A 13,635-nucleotide genomic window follows, 5' to 3' on the forward strand; every position below is an offset into this window, starting at 1 on the left:
GATGCTGTCTAAGTTAATAAGCAAACCAATCCTACAATCTCTCCACCAGAGTGCTGTGAACAAGGCCTTACAGAGTCCAAATGGACACCTGGACTTGTTCCTCCGCTTCCTCCTGGGTCTTTCACTACAGACCAATCAGACTCTCCTACGAGGTCTGCTGACACAGACAGGAAGTAGCTCACAGACCAATAAGGAAACAGTCCAGTACATCAAGGAGAAGCTTAGTGAGAATCTGTCTTCAGATAAAAGCATCAATCTGTTCCACTGTCTGAATGAACTGAATGATCGTTCTCTAGTGGAGGAGATCCAACAGTCCCTGAGATCAGGAAGTCTCTCCACAGATAAACTGTCTCCTGCTCAATGCTCAGCTCTGGTCTTCATCTTACTGTCATCAGAAAAAGATCTGGATGTGTTTGAACTGCAGAAATACTCTGCTTCAGAGGAGGCTCTTCTGAGGCTGCTGCCAGTGGTCAAAGCATCCAACAAAGCTCTGTAAGTTAATATGTGCTCATCACTTTACTTTTTAAATAATTATGCCTGTTGAGTATTGGATGTTGGCATCTGATGTATAAATGTATAAAACTATTCAGTGATCATCACTTCCCACTTTGTTAAAAACTGAATACTTTTTGGCATTTTTGAAGTTTTTTTCTGGGTGAAACTGTTATAAAAGTACCCTCTTCACTTCTCTCTTCTCTCTCAGATTATCTGTTGCTCATTAATTCTCACTTTCCTGACAAAAAAGATGATTGAATATTCCTGTTATAGAATCTCATTACACTTGAACAAAAGTAGTTTTTCTTTATCGTTTATCTGTTATTTTTCAGACTGAGTCACTGTGACCTGACATTGAGAAGTTGTGAAGCTTTGTCTTTACGCCTCAGCTCTCAGTCCTCTAATCTGAGACAACTGGACCTGAGTAACAATAACCTGCAGGATTCAGGCGTGAAGCTTCTGTCTGAAGGACTGAAGAGTCCACACTGTAAACTGGAATCTCTTAGGTGAGATCAAGCATTTTTTAATCAATTAACAGAATTAGTAAATTAATTATAATGAAATCATCTAATAAGAGGAGATGTGGAGGTATTCTGAAGTGTAACATACTCTTATATTGAAATGTTCTGAAACAGGAAGTAGTTCCTGGGAACTGCTTTCTCTTTTGTTGTTGTCTAATTAGAAACTTAATGACAAAAAATAGTCATGAGTTTACAGAGCTGAATCCACAGCACACAACACAAATATCCTTACACCCGACAACATATTACATGGACGCACTCTTGGGTGCTAAACCAGAGAGAGTCAAAGTGGAACCTCTCAAATGCCCATGCCCAAGGTAAGATGCTCAGATACTGAGATGTTCAGTTAGAGGCCTTTTAGTCACTTTTAATTTTAAATTTCTTTTTACTTTATATATTTTTTAGATATTCAATTTCAGGTCAGTAAAGCAAGCTCCTCTCCAAGCTCCTTAGACCACTTTAAGCACAAGAACTTTTTCAGTACCACATTTTTTGTACTATAGGGTGCATTTAAAATCCTTCAATTTTCTCAAAAGTGTGCCTTATGTTTGAATTCTGGTTGTGCTTACTGACCATAAAGGTTTTTAAAGTCTTCAAAAATCTATCAAAATGTGTTAGTACAACTTTGGTAAGAGTAATAGGTACCGTGCTTCAACATATTATTACCATAGTGTGTGTATAAGAACCCCAAAGTGGATTTCAAACTCTATCAGCCACGCAGTAGAACATGAGAGTAGACCAGCTGCAAGAGAATTCAACATTAATGAATCAATGGTACAGAAGTGGAGGAAGCAAGAAGAATGAGATGAGTAAAGTTTGACTTATCTGACTGGTTTTGCTTAATGCGCCTTGTGGTCTGAATAATATGGTAACTTATCTTTCCTGTAGAAATGTTCTCCAAAAAAAGGAATTTGTGTTGACAATATTGTTAGCTAATAATTTACAAATCCGTTTTCTGTATGGACAGGGATTAAAAAAATAGTGAACATGTAAAGCTGGGGTGTTAGGTGATGTGACTGAAAAATTTGGGTGCACCTAACTTTTGTGCTGGTGCACTGAAGAAAAACATTAGATGCACCAGTGCAACCGTGGTAAAAAGTTACTCTGGAGCCCTCTTATGTCTTCACTTTTTCCTGACACACTTGCCTGTACAACTACACTTGCTGTCTTTAGAACGTTTGCCCCCCCTCCCTTTCTTTAAGTAATGGCACGATCCCCGTCTGTCTCTTAACGTGACGGGCCATATGTTTGACATCCCTGGTTTAGACAGTTTAGTATTCAGTGTAGTAGTGAGTTAGCTCCCAGCTAACTAGCAAACCAGCTAACTGCAGCCGCAAGCCTCAACTGTGTATTTATAATAAGAGCATCAGTCACTCAGACTGGTTTTCTTTGTGGATGATGATGTATTCTCACACTGATCCTACATGGTGATGCTGCCATCCACCCACTGCTCCTGGCATTGGATTTACAGAAAGTATGCGATAGTTGTTTAAACAAAATCAGGCAGGTGCATAAATTTGGGCACCACAAAAAAAGAAATGAAATCAACATTTAATAGTTCTGTCTTTTGCAGAAATGACAGCCTCTAAACCAGGGGTGTCAAATGTACGGCCCGCGGGCCGGATCAGGCCCGCAAACGGATTTAATCCGGCCCGTGAGATGATTTTGTAAAGTATAAAAATGAGCTGCAATTTTTCAATAAAGAAACTGCTGTTCCAATTGTGTTCATTGGATGGCGCAATAGCAATTGTGAGCTACTTTGTTTTGCCCGCAAAATTTAAACCTGATGTGCTTTGGCACCCTCATTGCCCCAATATGTCTCTGTCAAAAAAGAGAAAAGTGGATGCAGAGTGCAGAGTGTTCCAAGAAAAATGGTCATCCTCCTATTTATTCACGGAAGTGAATGGGAAAGCTGTATGTTTGGTGTGTTCCCAGCATGTTGCAGTGCTGAAAGAATATAACCTCCGTCATCACTATGTGAGTCTTCATGTCGACAAATATGACTTTGAAGGACAGCGGAGAAGAGAGAAGGTGAATGAACTGTTGGTGGGTCTGAAGAAACAGCAGTCTGTGTTTACTCACAGCCGAGACATCAGTGACGCTGCAGTGAAAGCTAGCTACCTCATTGCTAACGAAATTGCACTAGCTTCAAAACCATTTAGTGAGGGTGAATTTGTAAAAACATGTATGATGAAGGCATCGGAGATTGTGTGCGCTGAGAAGCGCCAGGCCTTTGCAAATATCAGCCTGACAAGAAACACAGTTGCCAACAGGATTTCTGATCTTTCAGCGGATTTGGACAGCCAGTTGAAGCAAAAAGTAAAGTCATTTACTTTCAGTTGCAATTGATGAAGGCACGGACATTACAGATGTTGCACAACTGGCAATTTTCATCCGCGGAGTTGATGACACATTGACCGTCACCGAGGAGTTCGCGGAGTTGGTGCCGATGACAGATACAACGACCGCAGCTGATATTTTCACCGCACTCGTCGGCGCGCTGAACAGGGTCGGAGTGGACTGGTCCTGCACTGTCAGTCTGGCTACAGATGGTGCGCCCTCAATGATCGGGAAAAAAGCAGGCGTTGTAAAAAAGTTCAGACATAAAGTGAAATCTGCAAATGGAAGACATGATTTTTGGACTTTTCACTGTATTTTGCACCAGGAGGCTTTGTGTTGCAACTCACTGAAAATGGATAACGTCATGAAGGTGGTCATCCAAACTGTTAATTTCATCCGATCCAGAAGCCTCAATCACCATCAGTTTGACAGCCTTCTCAGAGAGAAAGACCACATCTATGGCCTGCCATACCACACTGAGGTAAGATGGTTGAGCCGAGGTGCTGTGCTGAGGCGTTTCTTTGATTTACGAGATGAAATTGAACAGTTTATGGAAGAAAAGGGCAAACCAGTGTTAGAATTTCATTCCACAGAATGGATGCAGGACCTTGCATTTATGGTGGATGTTACAGAGCACCTGAATAACCTGAACAAACAGCTGCAAGGACGCAACAAAGTTGTCACGCAGTATTATGACAGCATACGTTCTTTCAAGTTGAAGCTGTTATTGTGGGAGACGCAGCTCGCTGGTGGTGATGCAGCTCACTTCCCTGTCTGAAAAAAATGTGCACGATCCAAAGTGTGGCAGATATGAAGCGGTTTAAAGATAAAATAACGGGACTGTTACTAGAGTTTGAGCAACGATTTCAGATTTTTGGTGAACTGGAGAAAGACTTCAAAGTTTTTGCTCGCCGCTTCACCGTGAATCCGTCTGATCTGCCCGTCAGGATCCAACTTAAAATAATAGACTTGCAGTGTGACTCGGATTTGAAGGGCAAATTTGCCGCAGCTGGCATGAACATATTTTATCAGAATCTCTTGCCGGGTTACCCCAACTTGACAGCCCTTGCTGCAAAACTGTTGTGCATGTTCGGAACACGTATCTTGGTGAGCAAGTTTTCTCTGTAATGAGCATAAATAAAACAAAACTACGCTCAAGGCTCACGCACAAGTACTTGAATCACATCCTGAAGTTAGCTGCCACTCAGGATGTGAAGCCTGATATTGATGAGCTGGTGAAAGCTAAAAGGAGTCAAATAAACTATGCAACCCCACTGAAAGTGCTGCATGAGACACCCTGATATAGTTCTGTGATCTGTGATATACTTCTGTGAATCACTGAGGCACTGTGTGCTTGTGTTCTTTGTCCTCAGAATTTTCAAATAACTTGAGGTGTTTTGTAATTAATAGCTATGTTGTGCTTTTGGACACACTGTCCTCTGGCTCCAGCTTTATGTTTATATGTTGATGTGCTACTGTATCTAATTGATTATAGTTGATTTATATATTTAACCTGTTCTGTGGTTCTTGTATTTGTTTGGGGAACAGGATTTCATTATTTTTATCTACATTGCTGCCTGCGAAATGACACCCTGATATAGTTCTGTGATCTGTGAAACAGTTCTGTAAATCACTGAGGCACTGTGTGTTTGTGTGTTCTTTGTCCTCAGAATTTTCAAATAACTTGAGGTGTTTTATGATTAATAGCTATGTTGTGCCTGTACTATTTTGAACATACTGTCCACAGGCTCTAGCTTTATTTTTATGTTGATCGTATTAAAACAAAGAAAACAATCTGAAGTTGTTGTTTTTAAGTTATATATACAATGATTTTACCAGTCCGGCCCACTTGAGAATAGACTTTTCTCCATGTGGCCCCTGAACTAAAATGAGTTTGACACCCCTGCTCTAAACACTTCCTGTAGGTTCCAATGAGAGTCTGGATTGTGGTTGAAGATATTTTGGACCATTCCTCTTTACAAAACATCTCTTGTTCATTCAGGTTTGATGGCTTCTGAGCATGGACAGCTCTCTTTAACTCACACCACAGTTTTTCAATAATATTCAGGTCTGGGGATGGCCATTCCAGAATGTTGTACTTGTTCCTCTGCACGAATGCCTTAATGGATCTTGGGCAGTGTTTCCGGTCATTGTCGTGTTGAAAGATCCAGCCCCAGCCCCAGCGCAGCTTCAGCTTTGTCACTGATTCCTGGACATTGGTCTCCAGAATCTGCTGAAACTGAGTGGAATCCATGTGTCCCTCAACTTTGACAATATTCCCAGTCCCTGCACTGGCCACACAGCCCCACAGCGTGATGGAACCACCACCATATTTTACTGTAGGTAGCAGGTGTTTTTCTTGGAATGCTGAGTTATTTTTCCTCCATGCATAATGCCCGTTGTTATGCCGAAATAACTCAGTTTTAATTTCATCAGTCCACAGCACCTAAAACCAGGTTTTCATCCTGCCTGTTATTAAACATGATTTATTCAGCCACACTTTCTTCAAACTTTGAGGAATCAAAGTTCAAAGTTGGTCATTTTCATTGATGCTGTGAACATGAATGTGTGTGAAAGGTGTACTTGTGTGTTATTACAGTTTCTTACCTGCAGCTCACAGACAAACATGTATTGGGTCTCAGCCTGGTCACCTGACAGAAACAGTGTCAAGTGTCATTTCTCTGTGTCCCACTGATGAAACATCAGTTTTTATGAACTGTTCAGTCTGATGAATATTATTCCAGCTGGCTTGTACAAATGTGCTTTAGCATACCTCAAGCGGCTCTGTTTGTGCTGTGGGCTGAGAAAAGGCTTCCTCTGCATCAGTCTCGCATGCAGCATCTCCTTGTGTAATGTGCGCCGAATGGTAGAGCGATGCACAGTGACTCCATCTGCTGCAAGATGATGTTGTAGGTCTTTGGTACAGCTCTCTGGGTTGTCTCTGACGCTTCTCACCATTTGTTGCTTCTGTCTATCCAAGATTTTTCTTGGTCTGCCACTTCAAGCCTTAACTTGAACTGAGCATCTGGTCAGGATTAACGGAAGTAATGTTAAATAAATTCTAACAACAGCTGATCAAGCTTAAACTTGCTGCTGTTGTTTAGCGTGACATCCACTGGTTTCCTCTTTCTGGCGCAAAGTGGGCGATAAACAAACAAGACAGACGGGACTTGCGACAGAAAAGCCGATCAGCTGACCATTGATCAGTTTTGTTGCTCGGTCAGCTCTCTTCCGGGGCACGGGGAGCCCTCGGGCCTCCAGCCTGTGGGCCTGCAGCCCCCTCTGGCTTCTGCTCCGTGGCTACTGGGTGACCCCTCGTCTGGAGATCCTCAGCCCTTCCCATGAGGGTGGCACGGATGCCCCTCCGGTGGTCCTCCTTGGGCTCTCGCACTCTAGGGCCTCTGGATGTCTAGGGCCCTGGATCTCCTCCATGCCTGCTTCATGCCCTGGGGGACAGGGCTATGGCTCTCTACATCCTCTAGCAGACCATTACATGCGGAAACCTTTTGAATACAAGTGCGCTGATCCACACAGGTGTGCACACGGGTGTTTACTGTTCGTAGACTTAAAATACACCTTTCTTGGCTGCTACTTCAAAGCACATTGTGCGCTGTCTGTCCTGCATGCTGCACAACAACATTCAATATTTAGTATTTACTGCTGTTTACACTTAGCTAGATTAATGCGATGGTGTTGGGTTTAGTTTGTTGCTTTGTTTTTGTGTTTTTTGCTTGTTTTCTATTCTTTCTCTCTCAACAGGTGATCCAGGAGATTTTTTTCCCTTTCTCACTGTTCCTCTTCCCTTCTGTTTTTCTTCTCCTTCATCTCTTTCGTTCTCCTTTTCCTATCCCCCACTCATTTCTGTCCCGTCTGCAACAACTGAAAATAAAATAAAATATATAATAAAAACAAAGGTCGATCAAATGGACCAATACGGCAATGCCATGATGATCCATTTGGCAAAATAAATCCATTGGGTATCCTTGTTGGTCTTCAGACAAACAATCCTGATGGCTAAAGAAACAAATGGGACAGAAAAAAAAAAGTATTAGTACCATCATAGCACCCACCCAGCTGTATAGAAACTCCATCATGCTAGCTAGTACAGTACAGTAACTGACTGTAAAAAGTCAGCACCACGAAAATAAACTACACCTAAACTTGGTGTAGAGGCTAAGCCTACGCTTGAAGCCACTAAGGTCATTGTTAATGGGGGTGACGCAATAACTCTAGCAGTACTTATCTTGTCCTTTTTAATCTTTATTCCAACATCATTTTAACATAACAGTGCAGCTGTCACAAACTGTTTACCTTCTTACAATTAACAACACACCTGACGCCGATTAAGTGCGTCTACCTTATTAAATACCTTTACATGAACCAACAGAAAACAGAAAAGGGTGACCTCTAGCGGCAACTTAAGGTATTAACCCAAAAATTGGTCCTACACTTGGCTTATATCTGACTCAGATGGACTGCAGGTCATAACTTCTTACCTGAAGCTCAGCTAACCTGACACTCAGACCGGCAGCAGTCTCTCCTTCTCCTGCCTCCCCTTTCCCCCATCCACCTGCTGGCCTCTGTGGAAGCTCCGCCATTGCCACCACCAAACAGCTGAGTTATTTTTACACATATGCCAGCACCTGGCCAATCCACCATCTTTCATTATTCATACCGCTACTAAACAAATATACAAAAAACAGACAGCCGTGGCATGCGTGCCCGGGGTTGCCAACCCCTGCCTTACACTGTTGAACAGCTTGAGATGACTGTTGTTGTCCATTGGGAATTGTCACTTACAAATAAAGTTATATTGAATGGATGTAAATGGATAGATGTTATTGTATGTGACAAAGAGAAAATGATTGTTGACAGATGGATTGTTGTTTGGTGTGTCTGCAGTCTGTCAGGCTGTCTGATCACAGAGGAAGGCTGTACTTCTATGGCCTCAGCTCTGAGCTCCAACCCCTCCCATCTGAGAGAACTGGACCTGAGCTACAATCATCCAGGAGTCTCAGGAATGAAGCTGCTGTTGGCTGGACTGAAGGATCCAGGCTGGAGACTGGACACTCTCAGGTATGGAGAGAATGTCTGATAGAGGAGGAAGAGCTCCGTAAATATTTTCAACAAACAGACGGTTGAAGCTGTGTTCATCTTACCGTATCTTATATCAGTTGCATGGAAGCATCTGTAAGTAATCTGGGCGCTACACTTTCAGCAGCTCCGCACGCTCCCACTGGCAGAAAACACGATCACTGTCTAGCACAACACCTGGAGCTAAGGGGGCAAAACAATCGCATGAGTCCTGCTGTTTGACTGAGGAAGAATAAAGCAGTCGTGGTAAGCCAATCACATGACCACTTAAAGACAAAGTAACAAGGTGATATATACCAGTTTTTAAATTGCGTTGATAGGCCACGTAAAACCAGAGTCATAATAAACAATTTATATGTGTTTTTTTTTTCCTCAGTATATTCATCCCATTTGCGGTCTAAGAACAGCACTAGCAAGCACTCTCTGATTATGACCAAAAAATTTAAATTTTAAAAAATGCCCATTGGTGGAGAAATGCACCATGTCGACCAATCATAAAATGATATGGCGACATGACATTTGGTTGTTTAGGGAAGAAGAGGAGTTTTAGGAGTGACGGCGTGAGAGAGAGAGAGAGAGAGAGAGAGAGCAGAAAAAGCAAGAGCAAGTTTTGACATGTGAGAGATTTGTGACGTTTAGCGTGTTTGGAGTGTGCAGTTAATGTGTTGTCTTGTGTAGTTAGTGTGTAGTGTTATGGATAGTTTTGTGTTGTGTATCAGAACAATGAGGCGACTGCTGTCTCCAGGTAAAAAACAGGAGTGATACACTTGCTGCTGACAGACCTGCAGGTATCAGTCTGTGATGTTCTCTTTTATAGCGGACAAAAATTATTGTTTTGGAGTGGTACAAATAATTTGTGTGGCATCTTATTGAATGCAGAACAGTTGATTGTTGTGTAAATAGTTTGAAATGGTTATTAAAAAAATGAGTAAAAGGTAAATGGCTGCAAAAAAAACTTGTTTGCAAAACTTGTTCATATGATTTTGAAATTCACAATTTATATATGCTTTTAAGGTTATGAAATATGATTTAATGAACATGTGTGTGGTTGTTATAGTGAAAAATATCACCTTTTCTACTCAGATGTTATGTTTTTTGTCTGTTTTTTGATCAATTCTATTAGTACAGTATGTCAAAATAAAAACATAACTGTAAATTCAGACAAGGCAAATTAAATAGCTTTTCAAGGTGAAATGTCGAGGTAAAATCAAAAGCGGTTAAAATGGCCAATTATACCTTGGACCTCAGAGGCTTAAACATTTTTGTTTTTTTAAAGTAACGCAATAGTTACTTTAGACTTTTCAAGTAACTAATTACTTTTAGAATCTGGTAACTCAGTTACTAACTCAGCTACTTTTTTGAAGAAGTAACTAGTAACTATAATTAATAACTTTTTCAAAGTAACTTGCCCAATACTGATGAAAACTGATAAGTCATGTTGAGTTTCACTGAAATTAGACCTACAGTTAGGTCGATAAGTATTTGGACAGAGACAACATTTTGTAACTTTAGATACACTTTATGTATTTATTGTGTTGTCTCATTACTTGTCATTTCTGTTTGTTAACCCTCTGGGGTCCAGGGTATAATTGGCCGTTTTTGACTACTTTTGATTTCACCTCTATATTCCACCTTTAAAATATGTTTTTCTTGCCTTGTTTGGTATCATTATTTTCAGCACAACCTCAAATATCTGAAATTTGAGGGTTTTTTTCATTTTGGTTTACTATCTTAGTATAGTTGATCTAAATTCAGACGTAAAATTCAAAATCAGAGTTGAAAAAAGTTATATTTTTACTATAGAACCCACAAACAGGTTTAATGATTCATTTTCATAACTTGAAATGCAAATAGAAATTGTACATTTATAAAAATTATGCACATGTTTTGCAAACAACAAAGTTATATGGTACCATTTACCTAAAAATGCCTCCAAGGCCTCAGGCGTTTTTTTATATAACCATTTAAATCTATTTACAGAACAATCAGGTGTGCTGCATCAAATAAGAAGGCACACAAATTTTTTGTGCAAGTCCAAAAAATGTAGTTTGTGTTCAGTTTAAGACAGAGGAGAACACCACAGGCCTAAACCCTGCAGGTCTGACAGCAGGAGGTGCATCAGTCCAGTTTTCCATGTGGAGACTGCGTTTACACTGGAAACTGCCTGTGACGGCTTTTTTAGAGCAAATATGAAATTCAGCAGTCTAACTTTTTATCATAACTCTGGTTTTACGTGGCCAATCGACACAATTCAAAAACTGGTATATAGTTTGAAGTCCGCACTTACGACCCAAGTTGAAATGGAGACTCTGATGAGCTGCATCTTGTAGCTGTGTCGTCTTAAATTGGTCATGTGATTTTGATGCACCGACATGTCCGGCAACCCCTGAGGGTTAAAAAAACAAAACAAAAGAAAACAAAAAAACCCAACTATTTATTTATCATTTAAAATGAGATTCTGTTTCTTCATTATTTTTTTCCTTTCACTCTGGGACCGTGTGTACATAATTTCATTCCACCTCATGTCAACATGTGATGTGAATCACAAATAAAGCTCCTTGAATCCTTAGGTCACAGGTGTACTGTACCTGAGATACTGGCCACTGTGTACCTAATAAAGGTTGTGTCCAAATTCTTGGGATGCATCCTCCTGAGGACCCAGCCTTCGCGGTGTAGGTGTGCCGGGTCCTCAGGAGGTCAGGAAGGCCGGAAGTGCGAGGCTGTGAAATGGGACATTCTAGCCTTCAGATTTGCATCACCGCTGTGTCAGTGGAGTTGAATAAACTCGGCCATCTGCTCCTTGGTATCTAAAATATAAAAGGTCACTGGAGTAAATTCTCAACCATCTCACACTTCTTTTTAATCAGTTTTCTGTTCGACTTTTATTCAGGTGTGTGAAAACCAAGGAGGAACCCACCCAGGGGATTAATAAAGTTTTATTTTATCTAATCTGATCACTTTAATCTCAGCCAAACCGATTTACTCATAATAATAATAAAACACTTAAAAAAGCAAAACAATAACACTTTTAACTTATCTGGGTGACTTAGCCATATGGAGAAGATATATATATATATATATATATATATGAATCTTGTAAAGTTTGTATCTGTCTTGTGTGAAACTTGTGTGAAAACAGATATAAGATCCCTTGAAAAATTATATACATGGAACTTATGTGTATGTGTTGGATACTTAGTAATACAATATATGAAAGTAATGAGAAAGTGGCCACTTTCATGAGTAAATCATATAAACCTTATATGATTCACTATATGAAGTAGGCCACATCTTATGTAAGTCTTTTATGAGGCCATCCATCGCCTCTTCGTGACTTCGGAAACACGGCTTGAACATTTTTTCTTCCACAACTGAATCCAATAAAAACTGATCTCTTTACCCGTCGGCTTCCCGTGGCTTTCATGCGACCGGCTATTGCAGTTAATAATACAACAGCTTCTTGCCATTATTTTTGTCTCTGTTTATCGCTGTGTGACTGTTGTCTTGTAAAAGCCTGCGTGTGCTAGTACCATGTGCCACTCGTGCCTACAATCCTTTGCGGTTAATAGGGTCAAATGGCCGAGAGTCCCAGAGTCTCGGCCATTTGACCCTAGAACTGAAGAAGCTTCTCGGATGAGAGGTGAAGCGTCTTCAAGCAACTTAAAGAAGTCCAGACGCTTTTCTTTGCAAACTCCTTTGACTCCTCACATCCTTATAGCACAAGTGAAAAGAGTATTAGCATTATCTACTCACATTGTTAAACAGCAAGGGAAAACTGTGTTAGCGTTAGCAGACAATGCAAATGTACATCAAATTAGCTTTTAGCTACTAACGGCAGCATACTTAGCATTAGCTGCTCACATCGTTATAATGCAAAGGAAAAAAGTGCTAGCATTAGCTACTCAAATTGTTAAAATTGAAGGGAAAACGTTGTTAGCATTAGCAGATAATACAAATTCACATTAAATTAGTTCTGCATTAACTCCTCACTTTGTTAGAATGCAAGAGAAAGAGGTATTAACTACTAATGCTTTTTTGCCTCAAATTAGTATTAGCTAATAATGGCAGCCTACTTAGGATTAGCTGCTCATATAGAGCTTGGAACGACGACTACAAGTAAGATGGTTAAAAGCAGCTCAAAAGAGAATGGACTGTATAGAGACTGATTGCGTCCATAGGCTAAGAAGCGGTTCTTGCAGACAGTAGCGTGCATTGGAAATGTGGACCCGTATTAAATACGGCCGTGGAGTAGAAACCCTGAAGACCAACCGCTACTGACGTAGCCTGACATATTTTCGTACCTTGCCTGTGGAGTCAGCGCATACAAGTCGTCATTCAAACAAAGGTAAGTCAGTTTGAGTACTGCGAGTAAAATGCGTTTGATTTCCCCCGAACATTCAGATTAGTGCAGCATAAATTCTATCATGAGGGGGAAATTACAGCGAGAACATGTGGAGCCTCTGTTAGAGGGATAACATAGTGAGTTCAGTGCGTTGATGAGACATTTTCCTGAAGGATTTAGTTATTCTTTATGGTTAAAGAAATTGCAATAATTTATGCATATTTTTTATAAACAATCCTAATGTGGAATAAGGAATATTTTACTGCTACTTATACTTATTATTGGCATTATCATTGTATTAATGAACATTGCATTAAACCACATAACAAGCATTTGTAATAATACATATAATCAAGAAGCAGGCTTGAGTGAAGGCCTGAATATATTCAGCTTCTTGTTGCATTTGAGTTTGCCTAGCAACAGGTGACGCAAAGAGGAGGACAAGTCCATGGGGACCTCAAAGGCCTGAGATCATCACCATATTTGAAAGAGGATGCCAGAAAGGGGAACTTCTGTGTTTGCATTTATTTCTTAGAATAGATCATTGTCTGTACAAGGGGCAAAGAATGTTCTTAAGATGCAAATTATGTGCTTGTAAACGCATGAGGGGGCGTCATAATACCCTGATGTTATAAAAGCAATCTGAAGTGTATTTTTGGGTGGGGATTTACAACTGATGGTTTCCAGTGTACGTCTCCCCACGCTGCGTCTAAGGGAGATAGGACTTCTGCGACAGCCTGCTAGCTGGCCTAGCAACTCACCGGACTCGCCTGCTACCCCTCCCCGGGCAAGGAGGCGTCGAAGCGCGGTGCGCTAGGACAAGGAAGCGGGCAAGCGCGGAGG

General features: G+C 40.7%; 1 long non-coding RNA gene across 1 annotated transcript; it reads left to right on the top strand.

Moving 5' to 3' along the window:
• The first annotated feature begins 435 nt into the window (after nt 1–435).
• On the top strand, nt 436–8,301 carry LOC120437928. The gene is made up of 3 exons (XR_005611510.1): nt 436–492; nt 828–1,001; nt 8,259–8,301. It is a non-coding gene; the product is annotated as an uncharacterized LOC120437928 (long non-coding RNA).
• The last annotated feature ends 5,334 nt before the right edge of the window (nt 8,302–13,635 follow it).

This window comes from Oreochromis aureus, linkage group 3 (genome assembly GCF_013358895.1).
Source record: "Oreochromis aureus strain Israel breed Guangdong linkage group 3, ZZ_aureus, whole genome shotgun sequence".
Taxonomy (NCBI): domain Eukaryota; kingdom Metazoa; phylum Chordata; class Actinopteri; order Cichliformes; family Cichlidae; genus Oreochromis; species Oreochromis aureus.